Source organism: Dermacentor albipictus, chromosome 6 (genome assembly GCF_038994185.2).
Source record: "Dermacentor albipictus isolate Rhodes 1998 colony chromosome 6, USDA_Dalb.pri_finalv2, whole genome shotgun sequence".
Lineage (NCBI taxonomy): Eukaryota > Metazoa > Arthropoda > Arachnida > Ixodida > Ixodidae > Dermacentor > Dermacentor albipictus.
In genome coordinates, this window is record NC_091826.1 from 88,404,944 (window position 1) to 88,416,325 (window position 11,382).

At 46.0% G+C, this 11,382-nt stretch overlaps 1 long non-coding RNA gene across 1 annotated transcript in view; it reads left to right on the forward strand.

Moving 5' to 3' along the window:
* The window catches only part of LOC139061279 (uncharacterized), a 28,656-nt gene extending 19,227 nt beyond the window's left edge, over nt 1-9,429 (forward strand). Inside the window, exon 3 of the long non-coding RNA XR_011515322.1 lies at nt 9,383-9,429. This is a non-coding gene — a long non-coding RNA (uncharacterized lncRNA). The remainder of the gene's footprint in view (nt 1-9,382) is intronic.
* The last annotated feature ends 1,953 nt before the right edge of the window (nt 9,430-11,382 follow it).

The following is an 11,382-nucleotide window of genomic DNA, read 5'->3' on the forward strand; positions in this document are numbered from 1 at the left end:
ATGTCCGACTCCAATCTTGACAACGGATCACGAGCGATGGGATTGAACCCCCAATCATAACAAAGCGCAGTGCAAGTTTTTGATGCCCAGAGCCAAGTGATTGAAAATTTTGAGTAAGCACAATGGTACTTCCACTGCCTTACCTCCGTGATGAAGTGCGTAGTGCGACGATTTTCCAGTGGAATGCCAGAGGACTTGAATCACGGACGGATTTCATGTTTCCGCTAATACGTTTTTTGCGAACCGATTTCCTATAGTGGTAATACGTGAACCGAACTTCCCAAAAGCGCTAAGACTCTCTGTGTACGAAGCCTTTATGGCATCGACGTACGGGCAATCCAGCAATGTATTTTTTTACATCCGGACAAAACTTATTCACGTTTCCACTTGGTGCAGCCTCATGATGGAAACCAATACGTGTGTCAGCGCATTTGAAAGAATAAAGTGACCTTCTCCCTTATCGGCTCCTACATGTCCCCATCTGGTTGGTTCGACGGCAACCGACTGCGAGACATCCTGGCAGCGACTTCTGGACCCCGGATTATCACGGGTGACTTTGATGCTCATCACTTCGTTTTGGGAATCTCCAGGATAGGTTCCAGGAGCCGAAAACTTGTGGAATTTGTTTCCGACCACGAACTCAGCATTATGAACAATGGCAGTCCAACGTACTTGCGTGCTTTGACCTAAAGCAGTTGCTTAGATTTGATTTTGGTGTCACCGCATCTTGCTCAAAATGTTAGGTGATTCTCTGATATCGAGACTCAAGGTAGCCACCATATTTCCACCTACTTAAGAATCAGTGGATTGGGAACCTTCTCCTTTTCTACTTCCCGACAAGTAAGGTGGCCCGCATATAGGACAAAGGTGGAAGAGACATGCAAAGAAGAATTAACCAGCACCATTGAGAACCATATTACAAGTGTACTGGAATCGTCCAAGTACACATTTAAATCTGCAAAAAACCTACGGACTTCGACATGGAACTTGAGCGACTTCGAACGATTCGCAGAAGAGCTGAGAGGCTGTACAGGCGCACCGAACCAATTCATGACCTTAGAGTCACTCGACGCATACAGAAGAAAATTCAGCGTCGTAAGGACAGGCTAGAGGAACAATGGTGGAAGACGTTCTGAGAATCACTTGACGCGAAAGCCGCTATCCATCATATGGTGGAGGGTGCGCTGCCTTGGCTCGTATCCTCAGCAACGACACCCGTTCTGCGCCCTAGCCCTCCATCAAGGCCACTCACAGGTTGATATAGCCGGAGATTTCTGTGTAAAGATTGCGAGCAGTGTGGTCACGATCAACAGCGAAATTCTGGTTGAGGTTCCTGCGACACGCTTTCCAGAATGGAATGTGTCCTTCTTACTTGAGGAATTTGACGCTGCTCTGGCCAAATGCAGGCGCTCATCGTCGCCAGGACCAGACGGCATCACCAACGCAGCTTTATGCCATCTAGGTGAACATGGCCGAGGTAGGCTTCTGGAATGTTACCACCAGTCCCGGAATTATGGCATCGTTCCTGAGCGATGAAAGTCCAGCCTCTTGATACCACTCCTGAAGCCTACAAAGTGGCCACTTGGCCTAGCGTCCTGCCTTCCCACTGCACTGTCCAGCTGTGTCGGAAAGGTCATGGAAAGAATGATTCTCGCACGCCTACAGTGAGAAGAAAGGGGGTTATCCGAGAGGCCCGAGTTTTAATAGTCATAACAAGCCAACAAACACTGACACCAAGTTACCAAGTTACCGCCTATGCACCTAGTTACCGCCTTTCCACCTATGCGCCAAAAGCGCCTATGATAACGTAACGCATGAAGCCATCGTTGATGCCCTGGAAAATAATTGAATTGTGGACGCATCTTTCGATGGATTCGGAGCTATCTATTCAAAAGATCGTTCTTTGTGCACAGTGAAGATGGCCAAACCACTGACCATTACACTTGCCGTGGCGTCCCGCAGGGTGGGGTTCTTAGCCCCACTTTGTTCAACCTTGCAATCCTTGGACTTGCCGACGTTCTATCACATACAATAAACCTTTCTGTATAGGCTGACGACATGCACATGGGCCTCGGCATTTACACGACTCCAGGTGCGTGCAAGGCTCCAAAAAGCAGTGACCCTAACATCATCGCACCTGCGTGCTCAAGGGCTCAGCATTTCGGCCGAGAAGTGCGCCTTAGTCGCTTTTACCCACAAGCTCATTGCATGGTACCCTTTTTATTGGCCACCAAACAATTTCATACGCAAAATATCACCAATTCCTAGGCGTTATTATCGACTGAGACCTTTCATGGAGCCACCACACCTCATACTTGTAAAAGAGGCTTACTTTTATTGCCCGTATACTGAAGTGTCTTGTCGGTAAAACGTGGGGCACATCCATGGCATCTTTGCTTCAACTATACAGGACGTCCTTCCTAGGATACTTGCAATATAGCACACCAGGGATGTCCAATGCTAACAAAACTAACATCCATGTCCTACAGAGCATTCAAGGCCAAGCCCTTCGAACATGTCTTAGGCTACCTCGAAGTGCCTCGACCGGAGCAAGAATTGCCACCTCGAGAGACCACCCAATATTTACCTATATAGCTATCGACGCACTCCGGACGCATGTTTGCCATATATCCAGGATCCCTGACCACCGTCTCGCTTGCTTGCCAGAGAAAAGAACCAAGGCTGCGTTCTCCAGATCAGTTGAGGCTAACCGGCACTCATTGTCATTGAGGCACTCATCCGCAACAAGAACGCCATGCCCTCTGTGGTGCTTGAAAAGCCTCCAGTCTACCTTGCTGTTCCAGGGATAGTGAAGAAACCCAGCCTGACCACCGCGGCTCTCAAGCAGATCACACTGGAACTTTTGCATTGCTCATACACTAAGTGAATCCAGATTTACGCGGACGGTTCCGTCTCGGAAAATTCCATGAGCGCCATTGTTATACCATCTCAATCGGTCTTCATCAAGTTTAAGACTTCACACGTAACCATATCTACAGGTTTCGAACTGACCGCTCCTCGCGCTGCTGTCGAATAGATTGAAAAGGAACCGCATAAGAAATGGGCAATATTTTGTGATTCGAAAGCAGCCCCCCTCCAGAGCTTGTGAGGTTTACGACATGCCAATTATGAACAGATGGTGTCTAAAATCAACGAAACTTGCCATTGCGCTTCTGAACGAGGACATGATATCGTCCTTCAGTGGCTGCCTGGACATTGTGGAATCGTTGGTAATCACCTCGCCGATGACGCTACTCGATGTGCCCAGGATGGCACACCGACACTCCTTATACCGTTGTCAAAAGTAGACGCTAGTACGAGCGAGACGAGCGGTCTCGCTCGTACGATCACGTTAAGTTACTGGAAGACACCACAGAAGTCCATGTGTCGTTTATACAGCCTCGACCCATCACTGAAAATAAATTACCAGCAAACCTTTCAAGACGTGACGCACCACTGCTGCGTCGGCTTTGGGTTGGAGTAGCATTCACCAGCTCTTACAGCTATGGTATTGGAATGGCGGACTCGCCAATGTGCGCTAAGTGCAAGTTTTAAGAGATCATCGGTCATCTTCTGCGCCACTGTTCTCGCTTTGACAACCAACGTCAGACTCTCTAGTGTGCCTTGAATAGACTCGATGACAGGCCATTTACCGAAACAAAGGTCTTGGGAGCCTGGCCACACAGTTCGTTAGCCCAGAAAGTAGTCCGAGCACCTCGTCACTAATTGAAGGCAACCATACGCATCTTACACCTTTGTGCATGTGAAAGTGTTGTATAGACTCACGTTCTCTCTCTCTCTTTCATTCCCCATTACCCACCCCACGTGTAGGGTAGCAAACTAGATTCAGTGTGGTTAAGCTCCATGCCTTTCCTTCTTCCCTTTTCTCTCTCTCTCTATCCTACAATGCTGCAGATATTACGCCTTAACTGAAGATACCCGCTTCTTATTTCGAGTGTATAAATACACAATATGCCTTTTCTAGAAAGGAGGATGTGAAGCGCTCAAGCAGCGGAGTAGTAAAAAAATGTTCAAGGGCCGAGCCACTCTATGAAAGAGGACGACTAGCGAAGGTGCTTATCGGCGGACGAGCAAGTGACACAGAATGTTGAACAAAAGTACGAACATATTTATGCTCCTGATCCGTAGTCATCCTAACAATGTAGGCACGCACAAACATTCGCGTATCAAGTCTGTTATTAAATGCGTCCGTCACATAACCCAATGTATAGATCATGTTCCCTTAAGCAATGGTTGATACCCCTGTAAATGTGGCCTCCCCCTTACGATGACAGAAGAGAATTAGAACACAACGCTTGAATGATGAGCGCCAATGGAGCCTGCTACGGAAGAAGACGACGATGAACGTGTCATAAGCACGTTCGCGCGGTTGGCGCCGAGGGGGTCACCGAGCCAGCTGCGGAGGAAGACGACGCCACTCAAGCCATTGCTGATGATGATAGTTTTTTGCGTTATGGAGGCATCTCTGGAAGAAAACGATGACGACGAACGTGCGAGCAGTGGCACGAGTGCATTCCTGCGATTAGCGCCGAGAATTTTAGTCATTTTTGAAAATGCAGTGCAAAACATTTTTTTTTTCAAAAAACATTTGTTTTTACACCCTTGCGCTAGGATGATTTTGGGCCCCAGGAATGACAAGGGTAGTTCAAGGGCCCGTTACCTGTGCCTGAGCCCACAGGGGCATGTGCCATTGAGCTTGGACCCTTTCGTCACTACGATCAGCATGGGCGCAATTGATGATAGTTTCTGCAGACAGACGCCACCAAACGACAGTGGTGAATGGTTTGTCACAGGTTTGACAATGGATAAAGTGACTGTAATCAGCTTTATGCATCGCAGGCAAGGCTACGAAAGCTAGAGAGGCTTCTTTCACTGCACGCATTAGCAACAGCCACAATCCACAATTTCTACTATCAGAAAACACTTATAGGCACGTGTCATGCAATTCGACGTAACATTAGACGTCATAACTTTGTGTGCAAAAATGTGAGTACTTATTACATGGAGTGCGTTGCAGGTGAGAACTTCCTACCAAACAAGTACAAGCGGAGTGATATTTTTCCTGTTAGCGGCCACAGCGCACTGGGCTTCCTTTCGCAATCAATATCATGGGGTGTCGCATAGGGGAAACACGAAGGAGCACAAATAATGCGGGATTTGATGTAACCCTAAGCGCTCAAGTTGTTGTGGCAATATATAAGGTAGTTGTCCTGTTCAAATCCTCGCGGGTCAGATTAAAGTGCAATAAGAAACGTGCTGGGTACACACCTATGACTGGAAAACTTGCTTATCTTCCATAGAGTTGCCATCCGAATTCGAAGCCGTGTATAGGATGCATGATGACATCAGACAGCCAGCATTCGCAAGTCAGGCTGTCCATAACACCCCCCCCCCCCAGTCTCTTCTGCTCTTTCTTCTTTCACTCGTGCATGCAAAAGTCGCCTCAACACGTAGGCTCTGAGTCATGGCTCAGCTTGACATACTCAGTCAACCTAGGTAACGGTCGTCCCCGGTAGGTTTTACCTGATGCGAACTTCCCCGGGTGCCTTGCTTTGGGCATATCGAAGGGAAGGGAATGCGGCAGGCTGAAAGCGCGTTTTCTTTTCAGATACTTTAATTCAGTAACTAAATATGATCTCTATGGGTTATTTAACCCTGCGTTTGGGTTATCATTATCAACATGTGCATATTGAGGCTCAAAATAGGAGACTAGGAGACAAACAGGAGATACTTTCTGCTGGAAGCGAGCGAAATTGTGTTCCTTTCTGCAGTAACCTTATATTTGTACTGTATATTGGGTAGTTATGCATACTATGTCTGTAAATTTTATTGAAGATCACTTTGGTGCGCAAGGCCGCAAGGTGCATCGAGAAAAAAAAAAGAAGAAATTATGTAAACCATCGTACAGCAGACGAAACTACAAAGGTAACAATATACTGGTTTCTCAGAGAACAGTTTTCTGAGAAACTCGAGTTGGATTTTCTTAGTAGTTTCGGTTACTCTATGAGGCTGATCACTTTTCTCCTGTTGTATCTCGTAAGCTTTAAGAATTGGTCAGTTCCGACCAAAATACAAAACACCGATTGCAATAGCAAATTATTAGCTAGCTGCACGAAGCAAGGATAGTAGTTTTAGTAAGGATAGTAGCAGTATAAACTTGTAAGTATTCGCTTAATAACAAAATTAGCAATGACAGAATGCGTAAGCGTAATCCAACGAGGACGTAGAAAGAAACACACACTAAGAGAGCGCTGTCTTTGTGTGCCTCCTCCTTTCTACCTCTTTGTTCAGTCGTGCTTACACATTCTATCATCTGTTCAAACAAACTAGCGCACCAATCTGTTTTAACTAAATTAACCAGCACGCTGTTCCGCGCGCACAGGTAAACATGAACACACCTCGCTCGCTGAGTTGAAACTCGTTGGCGAAATTATGGAGTTAGTTATTGCGCCAGTAGCAAGTGAATTGTCAAGCGAATTGGTCACAAATAGATATATATATACAGTCAAAGCTCGTTAATTCGAACTTCAATAATTCGAATTTATGGATAATTCGAACTGTACGATCTGGTCCGGCGAAGCTGCACAGAAGTCTATGTATAAAAAAGTCCGTTAATTCGAACGCGAGAAGGTTCCCTCACGGATAATTCGAACTACGCTCGCCTGACACACGGCCAGAGAAACGCGCCTACTGCCTACACACAAGGCTGTATTGCCTCCTAAACGGAGAGAACGGCGAGAGAAGGCAAAATCGGAAAAAAATCTAATCGACGCGGGGTCAGCCAGAAGGCAGCGGCGGCTGCCGCCTCTCCGTTCTACGTAACCTCCGAGACTTCTTGCCCATTGCGAATCTCGGAGGCTTTGCAAATCTTGTACAGCTTCTAATGTTGTGCGGAGATGGCACGGCAAGCTCCAAAACACAGCGAATCAAGTACGTCGCAGCTGCGCTTGCAATCAAGAACCAACGAATCAGGGCCTTCGCCACCTTCACATGTTCAGCGTCTTTGTCTCGGCAGTCTTCATCGGTTGTGCACCTCTGTTTTCAGCTTAGGAGGTATCGGCCGTCGCGATTCATTGTGATGGTGTTAAGCCTCGGCTCACGTTCGTTTCGATGGACATCGGTGGTGTGGCACAGTCGGACCCAGAGCTTCGACTTGAAGACGGCGTGTGCCCGGGGCACACGCCATCACTTTCTGACACGCCAAATTTCTGACATGCCCTACTGCTTCCAAATCGCAGTGTACTGTTGCCCTCCTTCACTTTTGTTAGTTCGAACTTTCGTTAATTCGAACTGAAGCGGCTTCCCCTTGCGGTTCGAATTAACGAGCTTTTACTGTATCTATTTCTGACCATATAAAGCCAATATACAATGAAGCCTGTGAATGCATCGGGGAAATAATAAGCTGTAGTTCCAAGTGGGATGTAGAAAATAATAATAAAAAAGGGGTCAATGAATGTGAACGAAAAGATAGCTTATCGCTGGAGGGAGCATTCTAGGTGCCAATCTCTTCCATAAGAAAGTCACTTTGACGGAAAATATACATCAATGACAACTGTTTCAGCCAAACGCACTCCGCTTCTCTGGAGACATTTCATCCGCGCGTACTGAGCATGAATTATTAATCGGTAACGTCCAACAAAGTCCACGGCAATGCACCTCGGGCGTGGGTGTAATTTCTATAGCAATAAAATTTTGCACCTTCGCCCTTAATGCGACAATCATACGGAAATAACGATAACTGGCAGCATATTTGTGCAGTAAATATTGCATTGTTTGATGCGGTGTGTCGCTTATAGTTAATATTCACAATTTCATGCGAGCAATCTCCTTTCTAGAAGGAGCAAGCTTTAGTATGTGTCGCAGTGTCTTCAAATGCTGTGTCGCGGCCCGTCTGCCACTTAGGCGGTAGCCCACCCGGCTAAATCATGTTGTGTTTTCTATGTGGAACATGTGGGAGTGGTGGAGTCACAATGCGCAAGCGGCCATGTCACGTGTTTCTGTTTCTTGTATGTCGCGGGCATCAGCAGTAAGCGGAAAAAAATAACCAATACTTTATAGATGAAAAGTTAGAAACTAGTTAACCGGACGTTTTGGAAACCATTGTGCAAGTTTCTAAACGTTATTTTTTTCACAAGTGTAAAGGTAATTTTTTGCAAAAGAAGGTGAATAATTCATCTTGACGATATATGCAATTACGCATAGTACATGAAATTCCATACAATACGCCATACAGTAGTCAGCAACATGGATTTGGTCACGTCGCCTTAGAGTGCCTCGGCACATCTTTAAAATCTGGCTAGAGTTATCTGGGACACCTCGTGTAGCACAATTTTGAATTCTTCGCCAGGTTACTCTGAGAGGCATATGTAATTTGAACAAATAAGACCAATGGGACTATTTCATTATTCAAGAAATGTTTCCTGATTATTGTTTAAACTGAATACTTTACGCGAAAGGTAGCAGTATACGAATTACAGTAGCTAGCTTTTGAAGTCACATCCACTGCGAACTAATTCTGAGGATGACACCCGTTTTCTTTAGCTAATCGTGCCCTGGTTTGCGAGAAAATGTTCTGGTGTTTTATTACCACATGACCTTCAGAGCATCAAAAGGTGTTACGTTAGGAAAGTGAATGCAACAACACTGAATTTTTACGGCAAGCCTGAATGGTATTATCTAATAACTAGCGCGCAGTTTCAGAACAAGGGTCAAGCGCCTTGTTGAATCACTGGCTTCCATAGGTGTATTACAATACGTGCGCCAAAGTAGAATGTTGAAAAGATAACTGTCCCAAATTTGTTATATATTCAATTAGGTGTATTGATTTATAATGCACGAATTATATACCTCCTCTAGTTTTTCATATCAATAAGTAGATTTCTGCTGAGCTCCATAGAGGATCTTGGAAACTTCCGTTAATCTTAAAGTAAAGCATACACTTAAAGGGTGTCCCAAATATTTTACGCCAAGATCTAAAAAAATGCAAATGTCACGTAGCTTGTCAGAACCAAGGTAGCGTTGTTCGGGGTCGCTTAGAGATAGACAAATTTTTGTATTCCGCCTAATTACATAATTAGCCTTGATTATTTAGTAAACATCTCGAATATTACAAATAAATAAATGCGTCTGTGAGAAAATTGTGAAGCAACGTGAAAAATTCCTGATGCAGCTTTCTGCTGCTCAGTACGTGCTACATAAATGTGTTTTTCCTAGCGTTAAGAAAGTTCCACGAATAGAGGCACAGTTGCCGCGCGACAGGCCGCTCGGAGCACTTACGCTGAGCCTTTCTTACGTTGCTGTCATCTGAAGCTTGCCATCTTGCTCAACCATAGTGAATTCCAAACGCTTGCATCGCTTTCAGATTCCACTGACAACTTTCTCGAAGTCCAGGCCACTACTGAAGATGGGAAGAGTCGTGGAGGCCGCGAAGGACGTGAATAAACCGGTGTTGTTCCACAGAACATACATCAGCCGAGTTGCTTCCTTCGTCACCGCAAAGTATATAGCTATTCTAATTGTCGTAAAGCGTTGAAATTTTCTGTTGAATGCAAGAGATGAGTGCTGCTTGGACACAAAGCCGTCGACTGTAAGGATAAGATTGAAGACAAGTTGAATGCCCCCGAATGTCACCTATGTTCTTAAGTAAAACTCTTGCTTGGGCTAGTTGGTTCATGCTTGAAGTAGTAAAGGCAAGGCGCAGAAGACCAGGACGTTTGTGTTCTTCTCCCTAAGTCCAGGTCTTCTGCGCCTTGCCTTTACTATGTTCTTAGTCAACATGCCAGTTGTCGAAGGACGAGTGCTTGGACAGCGCGCGCACGTCTTGAGAGCCATGGGCAGAAACACAGCCACTGTACGGCGTGGCGTGGTTATTACCTGATCGATGCCCTGCCGGGAAAACCATGACAGTTGTGCTTTTAGAATGGAATTTCCAGGAATCGCCCGGCGCAAACATTCCCATACACGCACCCTACATGTTTAGGGACGTGAATGCTTTATTCATAAGTGCTACCTCGTTCACTGCGATTTTCAAATAGTCATGGAGCCACAGGTGCCAGGCGTGGCTTGGGAGTACCATGAAGACATGTCTCCAGAACGAAGTAGTTCGATCAGATCGCAGGCATTTTAGAAGAAAGTCAACCTGGGTCTCTGCTGTCGCCTGGACACAAGGAAAAACGGGGACTGTGAGGAAAGTCGCCATAGTTGGCTCTCTCGAATTTACCCAAGCTCAACTGGCCGTGAAAGAAGCGCCAAGACTTAAGCTTTCCTTGAATACGATAGGCAAGCAGTTTCACTCTAAGCACACCATACATCATTTTTCGAAGAGGTGGGTCTACTGTATCGCCATTATCGTCTTTTTACGGGAAGAAACGTTAAACAAGTAGTCGCGTCAAACACGTCAAGACAACATGTTTTAGGGCTCACGAATGCATCATGGCTGGTCACTAGGGCGCCCGACAGACTACAGATCATATACTCTGAGATTTCTGCTGGTCAGGGATGCATGAATATAACAAACGGCTTGTCAAGCTGTGTGATATATTTTAAAGGACAACACCAAGAGGGAAAGTCGGAGTTGCTTCATTGGGCAGCATGGCTCTCAGACGGGCACCATTTTCAGAGTATCTGTTGTTCTGACCGATTTATTATTTCCTCGATCAGATAAAGGAAATCGCTACTTGCTTACCCTAGTTGACTTTGCTACTCGCTATCCTGACGCCGTAGAATGCCCCAACATCGTAGCTTTCAGCTACGCAGGAGTCATACTTGATTTTTTTATCCTGAGTGGGCCTGCCCCGAGAAGTTGTTTACCGATCAAGGTAGAAGTTTTATGCCGGAACTCACGAAAGAAATAGGACGAAAACTCCCTGTCAAGTTATTCCGTGCCACTCCATACTATACCATGGACGATTGATTGGTCGAAGCGAACAACGACAAGCTATACGCCACGCACAAAATAATGTGCCAAGTGGTGCCACGGTAATGGGATCGTTACAGTGCTCCTCTTCTCTAGGCTTATCGCGAAGTACCACACGCCAGTTTCGGCTCTTGGCCATTTGAGTTAATCTATCGGAGACTTATGCGTGCACCATAGAATATTCTGAAAGTGCTGAGGGCGAAAGGCGCCATTGGTGACGAAGTGCGAGCAGCGTACACCTACCTTGTGGACCTTCGGAACCGGCTCGAAGAAACATGTGACCTCGTTCACGAGGACCTTGGTTAAGCACATATGAGGCAGGTGCTTTACCACAATCGTAAGAGCATGCAACGAAGAACACTACCCGGCGAGAAGGATCTTATTCTTTTACCTACCGACTCAAATAAGCTTCTCGTGCAATGGTGATGCCCATTTAAGGGCGCTGA